The 17,423-nt window shown below is 39.3% G+C and overlaps 1 protein-coding gene across 6 annotated transcripts in view; it reads left to right on the forward strand.

The window, feature by feature from the left end:
• The window catches only part of DIS3L2 (DIS3 like 3'-5' exoribonuclease 2), a 362,072-nt gene that overhangs the window by 67,575 nt on the left and 277,074 nt on the right, over positions 1-17,423 (forward strand). The window lies entirely within an intron of this gene.

Consider the following 17,423-nt stretch of genomic DNA (forward strand, 5'->3'; position numbering starts at 1 on the left):
AGTGTGTGTTTTTAGGTGAGGCTACCTTGGTTTGAATCTCACCTGTCATTCCTCTGTATAACCTCTGATGAGTTATACAACCTCTCTGTCTTAAATACTGCATTTATAAAATGGGAATAATCATAGTACCTACTCTATAGATTTCTCATGAGGATTAATTGAGGATATACATAAAAAAACAGAGGAGTCCTTAAAAAAATCTCAGAATGGTAGGAGCTCAAGAAATATTAGATGTTATAAGCTTTTCCAGAAACGATGTAATGTGTACCACAGGAGTACCACCTTATAATAGAACTTTTTTGAGGCGTAAATTAAATTCTTTAAAAAAAATTTTTTTTTACCTGATAGAGCGAAAGTAATTGATTGTGACTGTGTGCCAGGTACTCATAATTTTACTAATAATCACATTAGATATAGTTCTTGCTCTCATGGAGCTTACAGTTTAGTGGAGAGTGCAGTAGGTAGAGATACACTAATCACACTGATATAAATTTAATTAATAATTTTAATTAGTGTGAAGTTACATGCAGGATTTTATATGGGAGTGAATTTTCCTAATCTAGTTGAGGTCCACCTCCCCACCCTCACTCCCAGTTGCTGCCTAATGTGGTTATAGTCCCCTTCTGCAAAAAGTAAACAACAGTAACCACCCCAGCTGTCAAAGAAAACAAAAACAATAAAACAAACCCATTACCTCCACCACCAAAAAAATAAGATACCACTATAGACCATTAGAATAGCTAAAGTTAAAAAGACTGACCATAACCAATGTTAACAAGGATATTGAGCACCTGGAATTCTCATACACTGCTGGTAGGAATAATGGAACAGTCCCTTTGGAATATAATTTGGCAGTTTCTTAAAAGGTTAAACATACACCTAACATGATGTCACTATTTCATTGTTGGGTATTTGCCTTAGTGAATGAATCATTTGTCTATATAGAGTTTTTTTTTTTCTGTGAATATTTATTTCAGATTTATTTATAATAAACTCAAAGTGAGAGCTCTAATTTTGGTATGTCTCTTCAATGAAATACAACTCAGCAGTAAAAAGTAAATGATGGGGAATGATATTGACTGAATTATGTCATTATATTGTGTACAAGTGTGAATATGTAACAACAAATCCCAACATTATGTATAACTGTAATGCACCAATAAAAAAATGTAGAAAAACTCCCTCCCAACATGAATAAAACTTAACACAGTAATAAAAGAAATATGAAAATAAAAAAGGTAACACAACACCTCCTAAAGTTCATAATTTACCAGCAACTGATCCCAAAGACATTGAAGTGGATGAAATATCAGATAAAAAATCCAAAAGAATCATTATAAAATTGATTAATGAATTCTAAGAGAACACAGAAAACAACTGAATGAATTAAGTGTCAGTACAGGATATGCGTGAGAGATTCAATAAGGAGATAGAGATTGAAAAAGAAACAAACAGAAATCTTAGATATGAAACATGCAACAAACAAAATCTTCAGCTGAAAGTCTTTCTAATAGAGTAAACCGTGCTGAATACAGAATCTCAGAGCTGAAGACAAAACTTTGAACATTCAGACAGTATTAAAGAAAAAAAAAGTAAGCATGATCAGAATATACAAGAACTCTGGGAGAACATTAAGAGTCCAAATTTAAGAATCATTGGAATTGAGGAAGGTTGTGAGATGCTGGCTAATGGGATGGATAAACTCTTCAGGGAAATAATAGGAGAACATTTCTCAAACCTTCAGAATAAGATGGGCACCCAGACACAGAACCCCAAATAGACATATCACCAAAGAACTTCACCATGACACATTATAATTAAAATGCCTAACATACAAAATAAGGATAGCCTTTTAAAAGTCTTAGGAGAAAAATGTCAGATAATATATAGAGGCAAGCTTCTCAGAATCACTTCAGATTTCTCAGCACAAACTCTGAAAGGACTTGGAATAATGTGTTCCAAGTCTCGAAAGAAAATAACCATCAACAAATGCTACTATATCCAGCAAAACTGTCCTTGAAATTTGAACAGGAAATAAAAACCTTCTAAGATAAGCAGAAATCAAAATAATTCATGACTACTAAACCAGCACTACAGAGCATTTACTTAAAAAATGCTGCACATAGAAGAAATGAAAAACAAGCCACAGAGCTCACAAATGAACAAATCTCATTTGAAGAATAAACAAATGATAAACAGGACAAAATTAAACATAAATAAATCAAATGGCAGGAATTAGTAAACATCTCTATAACAACATTGAATTAATAAACATCTCTGTAAGACCATTGAATGATCTCAACTCTCCATTTGAGAGACATGGGCTGGCAGAGTGGATTAAAAAACAAGACCCAACTACATGTTGTTTGCAAGAGATGCACCTTACAGGCAGACAGCCAGAAGCTGAAAGTGAAGGAATGGGAATTGATATACCTTGGAAATAGAGCCCCAGAACAAGCAGGAGTAGCTGCTCTCATATCTGACAAGACAGACTTCACCAAAATTAATCAGAAGAGACGAAGAAGGTCACTTCATACTGGTAAAGGAAACAATCCAACAAGAAGATATAATACTAATAAATATTTATGCCCCAAATGTGATTGCAACTAGTTACAGAAAAGAGACAGTACTCAAATTGAAGTCTCAGATAGACCCTGTACAATACTGGGTGATTCCAGCATGCCTCTTTCATCATTAGATAGGTCATCCAGACATAAACTTGATAAAGACTCTTTGTATCTGAAAAAATATTATAAATCAAATGAACTTAACAGACAATAATAGAGTATTTCATCCAGCAACGATAGCTAGATACACTTTTTTCTCATTGACTCATGGGACTTTCTCTAAAATAGATCGTATTTTAGGCCACAAAATAACTCTTAGCAAATACAGAAAAATTGATATAATTCCTTGCATGTTGTCAGATCATAATGGAATGAAATCAGTAATCAATAGGACAAAACCCTATAGAAAGTATGTAAATACATGGAGATTGAACAATACACTCTTGAATGATGAATGGGTGATAGAAGAAATGGAAGGAGAAATTTAAAAATTCTTAGACGCAAATGTGAATAATAATAGAACATACCAGAACCTCTGGGACACCATGAAGGCAAGTTCATAGCTATCAGTGCCTGTGTAAGGAAATCAGAAAGATCCCAAATAAATAACCTGATGATGTATCTCAGGGCTGTTGGTGGGGAAAAAATCAATTCCAAAACCCATAGAAAGAAGGAAATAAGATCAGATATGAAGTCAGCGAACTTGAGAATAAAAAAAGATACAAAGGGTTGGTGAAACAAAGAGTTGATTCTTTGAAAAGATAAGGCAGAAAAGTTCTTAACCTAACTAATCAAAAGAAAAAGAAAACCCAATGTAATAAAATTAGAGATGAAAAAGGAGAAATCACCCAGACATCTCAGAAATCCAGCAGATCATTAGGAACTGTTTTGAAAACTTACACTCCAATAACTTGGAAAACCTAGAAGAAATGGATAAATGTCTAGGCAAATATAATATGCCCAAGCTGAATCAACAGGATGTAGAAAACCTAAACAGATCAATAATTTGTAATGAGATAGAAGCAATAATAAGGAGCCTCCCAGCAAAGAAAAGTCCAGGACCAGATGGATTCTCAGCCAAAATTATCAAACCTTTAAAGAAGAACAAATGCCAATAATCCTTAAATTATTCCATGAAATAGAAAGGAATGGAACACTTCTGCATTTATTCTGTGAAGCCAGTATCACACTCCTACTACAAAAAGCAGATAAGGACACATCAAGGAAAGAAAACTATAGACCAATATCCCTGATGAACTTAGATGCAAAAATATTGAATAAAGTATTAGCAAATGTGTTTAGCAGCATATTAAGAAGATTGTACATCATGACCAAGTTGGTTTTATTCCAGGGATGCAAGGATAGTTTAATATATGCAAATCAATAAATGCAATTCATCACATAAACAGAATTAAGGACAAAAATCGCTTAGTCATTTCAGTAGATGCATAGAAGACCTTAAACAAAATTAAGCACCCATTTATTGTAAAAGTACTGAAGAAACTAGGGATAGAAGGAACCCACCTCAGAATCATAAAGGCTAAATATGAAAAACCCAAAGCCAATCTCATAGTAAGTGAGCATTTTCTTTAAAATCTGGAACAAGAAAAGGATATCTCTCTCATCACTCCTGTTTAATATATGCTAGAAATTCTGCCAGAGGAGTTAGGCAACAGAAGGTAATAAAAGGGATAAAAACAGGAAAGAAAGAAGTCACATTATCACTGTTTGCAGATGACATGATTCTGTACATAGAAGATCCCAAACAAACAAAAACCACTGCCATAACTAATAAACAAATTTGGCAAAGTTGCAGATTACAAAATCAACATATAATAATCAATAGCTTTCCTGTATACCAACAATGAATCTGCTGAGAAAGAAGTCAGGAGGCCATTCACAACAGCCTCAAAAACCAAACCCAACCCAACCCAACCCAACCCAACCCAACCCAACCCAACCCCAACCCAACCCCACCCCACCCCACCCCACCCCACCCCACCCCACCCCACCCCTAGAAATAAATCTAACCAAAGAGGTGAAAGACCTCTACAGTGAAAACTGTAGAACACTGAAGAAAGATATTGAAGAAGTACTCGGATCAAAAGACCTTTCATATTCCTGGATAGGCAGGAATTAATATTGTTAAAATGGTCATACTACCAAAAGCATTATACATCGTCATTTGCGATCCCCATCAGAATACCAATGATGTTCTTCATATAACTAAAAACAAAACAACAACACCAACAGAAAGAACCAAACTAACAAGCCAAAAACAGTCCTAAAATTCACTTGGAAGAATAAAAGACCCAGAATAGCCAAAGCAATTCTAAGCCAAAGACAAGTCTTGGAGCCACCATTTGACACAGTCATACCACTCCTTGGTATTTATTCTAAAGAACTAAAGTCATCATACTACAGTGTTACGCTCATGCCCATGTTCATAGCACAGTTCACAATAGCCAAACTATGGAACCAGTGTAGGTGTCCACCAACAGATGAGTGTATAAAGAAAATATGGGGAACATACACAATGTAATTTTATTTGGCGATAAAGAAAAATAAAATTGTGGCATTTGCAGGAAATTGATGGAACTAGAGATCATCATGTTAAGGAAAATGAGACTCGGAAGGCTGAGGATTATGTTTTCTCACATGTGCAAAAGCTAGAGAGGCAAAGGGAAAAGAAAAGTGGGGCGGATAGCATGGCAATCAGAGGGAGGTGGGGTTGGGTTTGTGCTCAGTGGCAGTGTGTGCGAGGCACCGGGTTCATTTCTCAGCACTGCAAATGAATAAATAAAAGTCCATTGAAAACTGAAAAATATTAAAAAAAAAACTGAGGGGGGAGATCAGTATAGGAAAGGGAGAAGATGGTGGGAGTGGGGAGTAGGGGTGGATAGTGCTGGGGAATGATATTGACCAAATTATTTTGTGGTAGTGTGTGAATGTATGAATATGTAGCAGTAAATCCCGTCATTATGTACAACTGTGATGCACCACCAAAAAAAAAAAAAAAAAAAAACCTGGGGAAAAAGAAAAGAGGTGCCTACTTGATCTGGCCTACATATTATAGGTCAGCTCTTAATCTCAGAAATCTTTACTTTTAGGTCCAAGATGCAATTTGAATAAAATTTGAAATGTGAAAAATACTGTGAAGAGAGAGAGAGAAAGCAAATGAATGATTGACATGTGCCACAACTTGAATGAATCATGAATCTCAAAATGATTATGATGGAGGCTGGGTTGTGATTCAGTAGTAGAGCACTAACCTAGCACATGTAGGCACTGGGTTCGATCTTCAGTACCACATAAAAATAAATAAAGGTATAGGTATAAAAAAATTATGATAGGTGAAAGAAGCTAGGCAGAAAAAAAATACCATCAGCGTGGTTCCATTTATATAAAGCTCTAGAAACGCAAACTAATGAATAGTAACAAAAGGCAAACAAAAGGCAGATCATTGGTTGTCTGAGGTGGGAGTAGGAGATATGGGCTTCCAAGGGGTTCCAAGAAAACTTTTGGGGATGATGCTTAGTGTCTTGCTTTTGCTGAGTCTGGCTTTGAACTTGTGATCCTCCTGCCTCAGCCTCCCAAGCCACTGGGATTATAGGCATGCACCACTGTGCCTGGCCAGCTCATTATCTTGATGGGATTGTTTCATGTAGTAATTGTATTTGTATGTCAGGACTCATCACTTTGTACACTTTAAATATACATAGCTTATTGTTTTTTAGTATTATCTCACAAATCTTTACAAAAATACTGAAAGAAAACAAAGATGTTTGCACAAATGAATATGGAGTTCCAAGGAGAGGTGGAAGCTAGAGCCATCAGCATATACGTAGCGTTTAAAGCAACATTAGTGGATGAGTGATCATCTGGAGTCATAGCTAAAGAAGAGAAGAAGGTGGAATACTAAATTTAGCAAACCAACATTTAGAGATCAGGTGATGAGGGTGTAGAGATGCCCACACCCTGCTGTGCAAGGACATGAGCCATAATTGCCAAATTTCTGCTGTGCCTGGCCTAGAGGAGTCTAATACAAGTCAGAGGGTTCAGGCAGCAGAGGTCCAGTGAAATGGGGTTGACAGACTTCAGGCTTTCATAGTCTGTGCTCTGCTCAAATCTAGGGGGCATTGCTTCTTCAGACCTTTCTTGAGTGATTGGCAAGAGGAAGCATAATGGAAAGAGTTAACAAGAAAGAGGAGGATGTTCACTGGACTCTACCCTCAGGAATGAGTAAGAACTACATCCAAGGAGTGCAGAGCCAGGGACTATTGATGGAAGAACCCATCTTCTAAAATCGGTAATGCTTCCCATTAATATTTCTGCATTTCCCCAAGATATAAAACTTGCTTCCCAATCAGCAGCAAACTTCTTAAAATACAAAAGGCCTCTGGGTGCACTGGGCTGTTCCACTCTAAATGTTGCCACTAGCCAGTCTTGTGGAAAGAAATACTTCAGGGGTTAGAATAAACTGTGTATCTTTCAAATCGACAAGAAAATAGTCTGATTTGCTGAATCTTGGGTGCTTGTTGCTGGCCCCAGACATGGTGTTACAGCTCAAGCATATGGTGGTGCATACCTTTATTCCCAGCTACTCTGGAGGCTGAGGCAGGAGGATCACAAATTCAAGGCCAACCTGGGCAACTTATGTAGACCCAGTCTCAAAGTTAAAAAAAAAAAAAAGAAAGAAAAGTGCGGGGAGTGGGACTGGGATGGAGTTGAGTGGTAGAGTGCCTGCCCAGTGTATGTGAGGCCCTGGGTTCAATACCCAGCACTGGAGAAAAAAAGGGAAGAAAAGGAAGTGATACTGCCGTTTGCTGGTGACGAGTTCTGCTCCCTCTACTGTTGAAGTTTGAACACTAGAGAAGCCTCCAAGGCAAGCAGATTAAGCAGGTTTTATTTAAAAGTAGTAATAATACAGACTTCTCCCGGGATGGAGAAGAGGGCCATGGCTGATGTTCTAAAGTCCCAAGAAGTGAGCGCACCCTACATCTTTTATAGGTTAAGGTCTCTTTTGTCCTCCAGTTCTCTGCCCCCTCATCTCCCCTTCCTGACTACTTGACTAGGCCTGGTTTTGCAGGTGAGATGTAAAAAGTGAGAAGCAGATGGGGCAGGGGAAGGGCCAAAGTGATTCAGCCAGGCAAGGGCCCAGGGGGCATTAATTAGCAGTTCCTTGTTTGCAGTCCTTGATAAGGGCAGGGGAATTTGGTAATCAATGTGCTCTGGAGGTCCTTAACATTCCATTCTCCCAGGGGCAGGCTCCAACTTCCAGAGGCAGATGGCTTTCACGGCCTTCATTTCCTTGATTTAACCTGATCCCTTATTTCTACACTAACTGCCTGTCCCCAATTCTGGCTTCAGAAGGTGTATTGAAAGTGCCAGACTTCTGTAAGTGAGTATGAGTCAGAAGATTCTGGAGCCCTCTTGATTTCTACCACCTGGCAGGTGGTCCTTTGTCAAGAGGCATAGCAGTCACTATGGGGGAGTGGGTAGCCTTCAGGTAGGCAGAAGGAACTAGAGGATTTGGATAAAATGCAAGTTCTCCTATGTAGTGCTTAAGGTAGCACCTGCAGTTGTGCATTTATTTCTTTTTTTTAAAATTTTTTTGTCGATGGACTATTTATTTTTTATTCATATGTGATGCTGAGAATTGAACCCAGTGCATCACACGTGCTAGGCAAGTGCTCTACCACCGAGCCACATCCCCGCCCCTAGTTGTGCATTTCTAACAGGTTCCCAGGCAGTGATGGTTCAGGAGCCATACTTTTGAGTAAGAAGGCTTAGGTTTCTATGCAGGGCAGGAGGAAAAGTGAAAGAAGCAGCTCGGAATCACTGGTTGGCAGAGAGAGTTGAATGATCAACAGTGTGGCTGAGACCTAGAGTCCCCCGGGGACTGGATCTTGAGCCCTCCCTTTGTTAATATAACACTCTAGTGAGCAGAGGTCATCATGGATACCTAGAAGAACCTGAACTGGTGAGGAACCCCACACCCTTTGAATTGCTAGTAAGCTCCTGATATAAGGGAGGTGATGGAGGGACTGCCTTGGTGCATGCATAGGCCTCTTTACCTTTCAGAAGATTGGAGATGTGGAGGACACCACAGTTTCCTTTTTCCAGGTCTGCAGAGCTCCTGAGGGTTTTCACAGTGGCTGCCTAATGATGTCTTTTATTAAAGTCAGCCCCTTAGGTATGTCTCTTAGGCCTTATTGATTCAGGTACTTCACAACTTCCCATTCTGAATGGGGAAGTTTTATTGTCTATAGCCCACCTATGACAATTGTTGGTGACAGGTCAAATAGAAGGGAATATTCAGACTGTCATCAAGAATCTCTGACACCCATATAAACATCTCAAAGCATACTGGCCAATTGTCTTTCAGGTTTGTTAGACAAAAGCATATTGTTATCAAAGGAGTCTGTAATCAGTGATGTGAGCAGTGTGAATTAATAGCATTATTCATCTTTGCTTCTTTATGCTTGCTGGTTTGCCCCTCTTGAGTATGTAAACTACAGGGCCTTTGGGGTTTTAGAAAAAACAACTGTTCTTTTAGTTATAGTAGTAAATAGTCAATTTATTTCACAGCATGCTTTTGGGGCAAAATAGCTATAAAAGTATCAAGCTGTGAGGCAATAATAAAAAATAATTTGCTCTTATGTAACAATTTTAATTTGAAAATTCTTCCACACTTTTAGTGCATAGATTACAGATGTGTAATGAGGAATAGTTGAGGAGCAAATGAGTTTCTTCATTTTGCCAATTGGGAAATTAAGGTAATGTGAAAGTGAGTGACTTGTTTGAAGCCTCAGTGTTTTTGGCAGGACCAGGGGTAGAATCCAGGTCTCTTTTTTTAGTTTAATGCTCTTTTCCTCAGGTTTTCAAAGGGAGGCTCACATCCTCAAATGACTAGGAAACATTGATCCTGATTCCCTTGGAGCAGCGCTGGGGTTCCCAGGGGCTCTTCTGTCCTTCCACTCCTCCTGCCCTGTGCTAGATCCCCGAGATACAAACAGAATGGGTTCCAGGCTTTGCCCTCAAGGAGCTTGTGGGCTAGTTAGAAGGGGATGGAAACAATTATGGTAAGGGTCGCAGGATGGAAACAGAGATACACATGGTTATATGAGCACCAAACTGTCTTTGAGGGAATTAGTGAAGGTTGCGTGGAGGAGGTCACATTTGAACTAGGGTTTGAAGACTTGAGAATAGAGGGCTTTTTTGTTTGTTTTCTGTTTTCTGTTTTCATTTCAGGGTGAGAATGATTTGAACTGGGAATGATTTGGCAAGCGAGCATTGTGGAAATGTCAGGTTCCAGGGAGTAGTGTACAGATGGGGGCACTCTCTTCCTGCCACACTCTGAGCTGAGTGCTATGGCCCCTCTATGAACTCTCTCAGACCCATGGAAGGGCCTGGGGTTCCTCTCTGTTCTCAAGACCCTGCCCTCTGGGGGACCATTGTCCTTGGGCCCCTTGTGCAGAGGCTTCTGAAATACTGCTCCCTGCTCTCCTGTTTGCCATTTAGTTGATCTCCACCCTGCTTCTTCCATTCTCTTCCTTGCCTGCCTTTCAAGTAATAACCATTACACAGCCTTGTCCTTCTCTTTTTAACCACAATAAATTCATCATATTATTTTCCTTCTCTTAATATTTCAGTACAGTACACTGCAAATAAGCACACGTAGACCTGTGGGTACTGACAGTGATTGCCTCTTGGTGCTTACTGTGTACCACGTACTGTATTTAGTGCCTTGCACTATTGTTTAGTTTGTTGTTGTCTCTGTCCCAGTTTTATGAATGATAATACTGGGCTTAGCTTAATTCAGGAACATTTAGCTAAGGAATAACAAAGCTGGGATTTAGAATTTCTTTTCTTTTCTTTTTTTTTTTTTTTTTTGGGTGCTGGGGATCAAACCTAGAGCCTTATGCTTACAAGGCAAGCACTCTACTGACTGAGCTATCTCCCCAGCCCCTGGGGTTTAGATTTTCATCTCTTTATTTGATGATCCCATCAGTATGTTATTCCAGTGATATCAAGAGCAATTTATGCGATTTATGGGTATTGTCAGGTATCATAAAAATTTGCATAAATTTACAAAATAAGGTTGCATGTTTTAGCATTAAGTAATATCTTAAACTGTTATCAAGGATAAAGAAGGTGACTGTCAATTGAAATTACCAAAGGACTAGTGTTAGTCTCAGAAAATAAACAATTTAGAAAGAATTGCTTGGAGTTTTCTGGTTTTATGGTGGGCCTGGGGAGGTGGGAGGATAGCTTCTCAGGGTTTTGTGAAGTTGAGGGTTTGGAAATGAGCCAGACTCTTACCCAGCATCTGCCCTTGACAGTGGATCAAATGCTGAAAGAGCTGACCTAGTGGCTGTAGCTCATTGGTCAAGGCAGAATCAAAGGGGCTACTGACCCAGATGCTGTCAGGTCAATGGCAATAGATCCCAAATTCAAGTGGCACAGATATTCAACAGGCAAGTATGCAGTTGTCATAAAGGAGGTAGTTGGTCCTTCTGGGGCTATGGGAATGGGCTCTAATTCCAGAGATGGGGACTGTCTTAATACAAACAGGTAGAAGGAGCCATTGTGCTATGAGTCAAGGAGAGGATTTGATCTCTCATGAGGAACATCGTTGGACCCATATAGAGAACAAGAACCAAAGCAGACCAGCCTTGAGGGGCAGAATTCTGGGCTTCTTTTGGTTGTACCGAAGGATACTTGGGAGCCCAGGATTCTGTTCTGGTATCTTGACTCAGAAGTGTGTTAAAACCTAAGCTCTTTGTAGACTTGGATGTGAACGAGGGTGAAAAGCACAGCCATGTTGTTGGGCCCCCTCAGAGAGAACAGTGTGAAACAGCCCACCTTGCTAAAGAGATGGATTTCAAGTGAGATTTTCACTCATTGGGACTTAGCCTCTATATTCTTTTGACTAAATGCTGTTATAGTAAGGCAGACTAGAGTATATTTGATATATTGATACCTACTGAAAACTTATAATGCTAGGGACCTGTTCATTTATTCCACATGCATTTGTTGAGTATTTATGTTGGATTGAGAGGATAAAGTGGGAATAAATCAGCCAAGCACCATACTAACTGAATCTAAATTTCTCAAAACAGGATTCTCTCACTTAACTCACAGCACAGCACTGTCTGTTATGATTTTAGGAGGGTGGATAAGCAGGGACAATTATTAAATATTTTCTAACATGTCTATTATACAGTTACTAAGACAACTTATTTTTGTGCAAAGATGATAATACTTCAGCAAGGGAATAACAGAAGCATGAATGAGTATTTTGGAAGAGATTGGCACAGAAAGAAAGAAATAACTCGGGTCTGAAAGAATAAAGGAAGTGCTGATAGGAGCACTTGTTCTAAATTAAACAAACAAAAAAATCAAAGTGCGCATTTAATCCCTGATTTTCAGTGGATGTTCCAAACCTCCTATGGTCACATGAAATTGGTCTAGTACAGTAAATTGTTTCCTTTGACAACCAACTTTTCCTTTAAGTGATTGTTTTCAAGTTTTGTCTTCCAAATTCTTCTTTAAATATGCACCCATCATGCTAGATTAAGTTTAATCCAATCTCTTATATAACCACTATCATTTTGGATTTTTCTCAATTCCAGTGGAATTAGGATTTCTTAGAACTGTTTGGTTTCTCAGCCCATATGGCAGGCTCAGAAAGGACTTGGAAGGTTCTTAATGATGAGTGGGCAAGGTCTTTGCAGCCTCCACCTGGAGTAATATGGTAGGTAAGGTATATCTACCACCATGATCAGATTTTCCCGTGATTGTTATATACACAAGCCTATTTTTAACAGTCATCATGTCTTCTTCATTACTGCCAGCTCTGGGATCAAGTGCTTCAGGTTCTTCCCTGCTTTAAACATGCCTTCAGATCTCTCTAATTCAAATTGAAATGTCTGAAATGAGGACTGCGTCATTTAAGGATGGGTGTAGCTTATTTGTGCTGGGAAACTCCCAATTAATATTTTAGGATTACTTTCTAGAAAACTTAATTAATTCCTTCTTAATTCCCTGGAGATGGTTTGGTGAAAGCCACATTCATTTTAGTGAATGAGTTAATGTAAATAAAATAGTTACAGTAAAATTGGTACATAGGTGTCAAGAGATGTCAAGTTATTACTATTATTGTTCTTAGAAATTGTGACTGAGAGTCAAGTTTGCTATTCCTAGCTCTTGAGTTTACCACTGATAAAATTTACTTGCAGGAGAGAGAATATTACAAAATGTTGCTGTCTTAGTATGTATTTCTTTGAGTCAATGAAATGCCAAACAGTTATGTGGTCAGGTTACACTGTGAGGTGATGTGGTTTATTCTTGCTTATGCTCCTTGGCCTGAAAGATCACTGAGGCCTTGACTTTGTACTGTCTTTACTGCAGAGCCTGGAATGGATGGAATAGATGCCTCCAGAAGTATTTCCCTTTTTATGGCAGAAGACAACAGAATTGGGGGGTGTCAGATTTAAAAAGCCTGGTCCAGAAATGGTGGAATCATTTTTGCTTATAGCTCATTGGTTGTTTTGAGTTATCTGGCTCTACCCAATGACAAGAGGGCCAGGAAGTGAAGTCCTAACAAATATCTAAAAGTGGGGGAAGCAGTATATATCTGGTAAATGGAACTAATGACTCTCATGCTCCAGATTAGATTGATCATATGTTGCGTTCTTGACTAGCCATCTGAAAAGCTTATGCCTGTGTTTGTGACAAAAGCGTCTATATCACTTACTGAAAATCCATACCCACTACTGAAAATAGAATGATCTAGACGGGCTCAAGGTTACCCTCAGTTATATAATTCTTGCTTAAAGTACATTGTGTGATACAAAGTAAATTTGTTTTTTTAAATGAAGTTAATGATGCATTGGAACAGTTTGTGTAAGTGAAAAGCAAGGACGTTAGGTTTTAAAGAAATGTTCTGGCATTTATTTGGTAATATTTATAAATGATAAAGTGTTTATCATTAGAAATATCAGCCAAATTATATTGTTATATTGTGTACATGTATAAATACGTAGCAACAAATCCTAACTTTATGTATAGTTATAATACAAAACAATAAAAATATGGAAACAAGTTTATCATTAATAGCAGTATTGTGTGGTACTTTTTGCTACTGCTATTTTTAAATTACCATTTTTATTTAAGATATTTAATAGAGCTATTTTATCCCTTACAGAAACTAGTAATGATTTAGGACACACACACACACACACACACACACCCACACCCACACCCACACACACACACACATATAACTATCTTATAAATTTAGGTAGGATCAAGTCCACAGGCAGGAATATTATGTACAAGGCTGTGGAGAGTTGAGAAAACATGGTAGATTTGAAAAACTACACATATTGTAGTATTTTGGAGTTTAAAAATGTAAGATAGAAAGATAAAGTAGCAAAAGATGAGACCAGTCTGGTAGATAGAAAGGTAGAGGATGGTGTCATGTTATGAAATATCTTACTGTATAAGAGAGTTAAGATGTTATCTTATAGGCACTGGGGAGTCATTGACTTGGAGGAAGGGGTGACAATATGCATATCAAAATACTTTGGGGGTAGGGTAGTGGACTTATAGGAATGGGACAAAAAAAAAATGGGTACAAAATTGGTGGGAGACTGACAAGAAAATTTAAGGAGGGTCTTTTTTTTCTTTTTTTTGGGTGCCAGGGGTTGAACTCAGAGGCTCAACCACTGAGCCACATCCCCAGGCCTATTTTGATTTTATTTAGAGTCAGGGTCTCACTGAGTTGCTTAGGACCTCGCTTTTGCTGAAGCTGGCTTTGAACTTGTGATCCTCCTGCCTCAGCCTCCTGAGCCACTGGGATTACACGCCAGTGCCTGGCAGGAGGGTCTTAATGAGAGATGAGAAATTACAGGACCAAAGTACACTGAGTGAAGGAGTGCATGAAGGAGACTGAGAAAGGGTAGTGATTTAAGAAGGAGAGATGTTGGTTGTTTTGATGCAAGAGGAACTGGACTTAAATATGCTATTCTAGAGGCAGAGCTTGAGATGAAGATTCTTGCTAGAGTAGTCTGGGGGCAAAGTATGTCTGATGTGTACCACGTTACTTAAAGTTGAATGAGCTCTCACACAGATTCAGAGTTAAAATTTGAGGACAGAGCATTAAGAGTGAAATAGAAGTAAAGCTAGAAGTTGGGGACCACTCGTGAGAGAGTGACTTGGGATGCAACGCAGAGCCGAAGGTAGAAATAGGCATGCTTACAGAGCCAGAGAAGGTCTTAGGAGCAAATACACCAGGGACAATGGACCAGGAGAAAAGAATGTCCCTCTGGTGATTTTGGGGAGCACAGGAACGTTGTAGAGCAGGAGGCTGCAGACTTTTTCTGTAAGGACTAGATAGTGAATGTTTTAGGCTCTGTGGCCCATGTGATCTTATCACAGCTACTCAACCCAAAAGCAACCACAGACAGTGTGTAAACAGATGAGCAAGGTGTGTTCTAACAGACTTTTGTTTACAAAAACAGCAGGGTTTGGGTTGTGAACTGTAGCTTTCTAAGTTCTTTTCTAGGGGCATAATTAGACATTGTGCAGTCCTTTACCCCTGCTCTGTCATGGAACCCTGTAAACCTGGGCACAGACTTCTTATTCTTATCTCTAAACAGAATGCAAATTGTACTGGGAAATCCATTTCAGTAATTCAACTTCATAGTTCTTGAGTCTTTAGATTTTAAGTCAGAAAACATTAGGCAAGTCCATTCTCATCAGGTTCTTGGAAATTAGTTGACTGAATTCTCTGTTTAATTTTGCAGAGTTTTCTCTTTAATAATGTGAGAACATTGAATGTAAAGTCTGTTAAGAATGCTAGATACCTTTTCACAAGGTTAGAAATGGATCTTGCAGATGAAGGTCTAATATTTTTTGGAAGCAGGTGAAATTGAGTAGAGAGCATTGTCCACCTTAATTTTCTGATCTGACCCTCTTTACTGCTGCTGTTTTAGTTTTTCACTTAGTTTCTTATCCAGTGGCCCTAGGCTTTACTCTCATACTTCAGACCTTTCTCTCCATTCACTTGAGCATTGTAGCATGAATTTCTGTTTGCAGCGATCAGAGAGGTGATAAATAGTTTTTCACTCAGTTCTTTTATTTATTTATTTTTTTTCACTCAGTTCTTTTAAAGCCACATGGGGACCATTTGTGTTGCTGGAAAAATTGTCACGGTACAGAATGTAGTAGAGAAGGACAAGTAATAGTCAGCTAAAGGTCAGTGCTTGAGGCAAGAGTCAAAGGTTAGCTCAAAGGCTGCAAACAGGAAGTGAGTTCAGAGTCAGGAACGAAGGAGATTTCTGACAAGTTGGAACAGAAAACGAGAGTGAGAGAAATGGGTTAGCACATAAGCTGTAAGCAAGCATAGGAAGGGCAGGTCCACCTGTGCTTCTCCTCTGTCACACTTGTGTTGAGTCAAGCATTGTGCTAGATCTTAGGAATATGGTAATAGGATTCCATTCTGCATCTAAACCACAGAACATAGAAAATGACTTCAGAGACTATTCAGTTCTTCCAAGGATGGTAGTTAAATAGTGCCATTCCAGAGGTAAAGTGGAGAGATTAGTTTCAAGTATTGGACACCTTCATGTAATAGGGCTAATTCTCCTGAGGAACTCAGTCTAGAGGTGCAACAAGAAAGTACATGATAGAGAACATTGGGGTGCGTTGGAGTGCATACTAGGATACCCACCAGGCCTCTGAGGCCTGAGGAATGCTTTTTGAAAAGAAATTTTCGGAATAAATGAAGTCTGAATGGAAAAGTGTTAAGCATGGGAACAGCTGCGAAAAGGATGGAAAGGAGAGCCTAACCTGCTCAAATTCAAAGTTTAAAATCTAGCTGGAGTGGAGATTGTGAAGGGAAGAGTAGTGGCCAGAGATAAGTCCTTGTCCTCTTTGCTAGGGCTCCTTTCCACTGGATACTGGCCAAGGCAAGTTGCAGATTTGTAGACCCAGTGTCTTTGTTTCATGCTGCTATAACAAAATACTTGAGATTGAGTAATTTATAAGGAGCAGAAATTTATTCCCTCACAGTTCTGGGAAGTCAAAGATCAGGTGCTGGCAGGTTGAGTTGTCAGGTAAGGGCTGCTTGCTCTAGAGGGGAGGAACGTTGTGTCCTCGCATGGCAGAAGGCAGAAGGGCAAGCAGGCAGATTGTTGCCAGCTGGGTGGAGCCTCTCTCACGAGGGTGGGAGGAGCACACACCATATTTACCCCCGTGAAAGGCCCTAGCTCCTAATGCCATCACATTGGCAGCGCCTGAAGTTTGAAGAGGACATGTTCAAACCATAGCACCTAGTCTTCTGAATGACCACTAAGAGAGCTGGTGCTGTCAGCACCCTTGTGGCCTGGTCATTTCTTTCCCTGAACCACAGGTGGAGTGAGGTCTCATTGTAATGCACTATGATGGTGTGTCTTCAGTCTGTGAACACCAGGATCGCAGGTCCTTTGTGATAAGATCTGGCTGTCTTTTGAAAGTGAGCAGGTTGAACCTTGGCAACCTGGATATATTGACTTTGGACCTTCTGCTGGTGCTCTCTAATGTGCACCTGCTGGTGGACATGGTATTCTCTTTGGAGTCATCTGGGTGCTTCCACCTCAAAGTGTGATGTGTGTAGCAGCAACACTGAAGAATCTCTGGCTCAATGAGTATGCATTTTAACAAGATCCCCAGCTGATTTGCATAAGCTTTCATTTTGAGAAGCATTGGTGTGGATGATTAAAGAAGGAACTCTCCTTTTAAAATAAAAATCGTATCGGCACCATAGAGAAAGGAAAAACCTGTAGGTGACATCTGTGTGGCTATTCC

Source organism: Sciurus vulgaris, assembly GCF_902686455.1.
Source record: "Sciurus vulgaris genome assembly, chromosome: 3".
Lineage (NCBI taxonomy): Eukaryota > Metazoa > Chordata > Mammalia > Rodentia > Sciuridae > Sciurus > Sciurus vulgaris.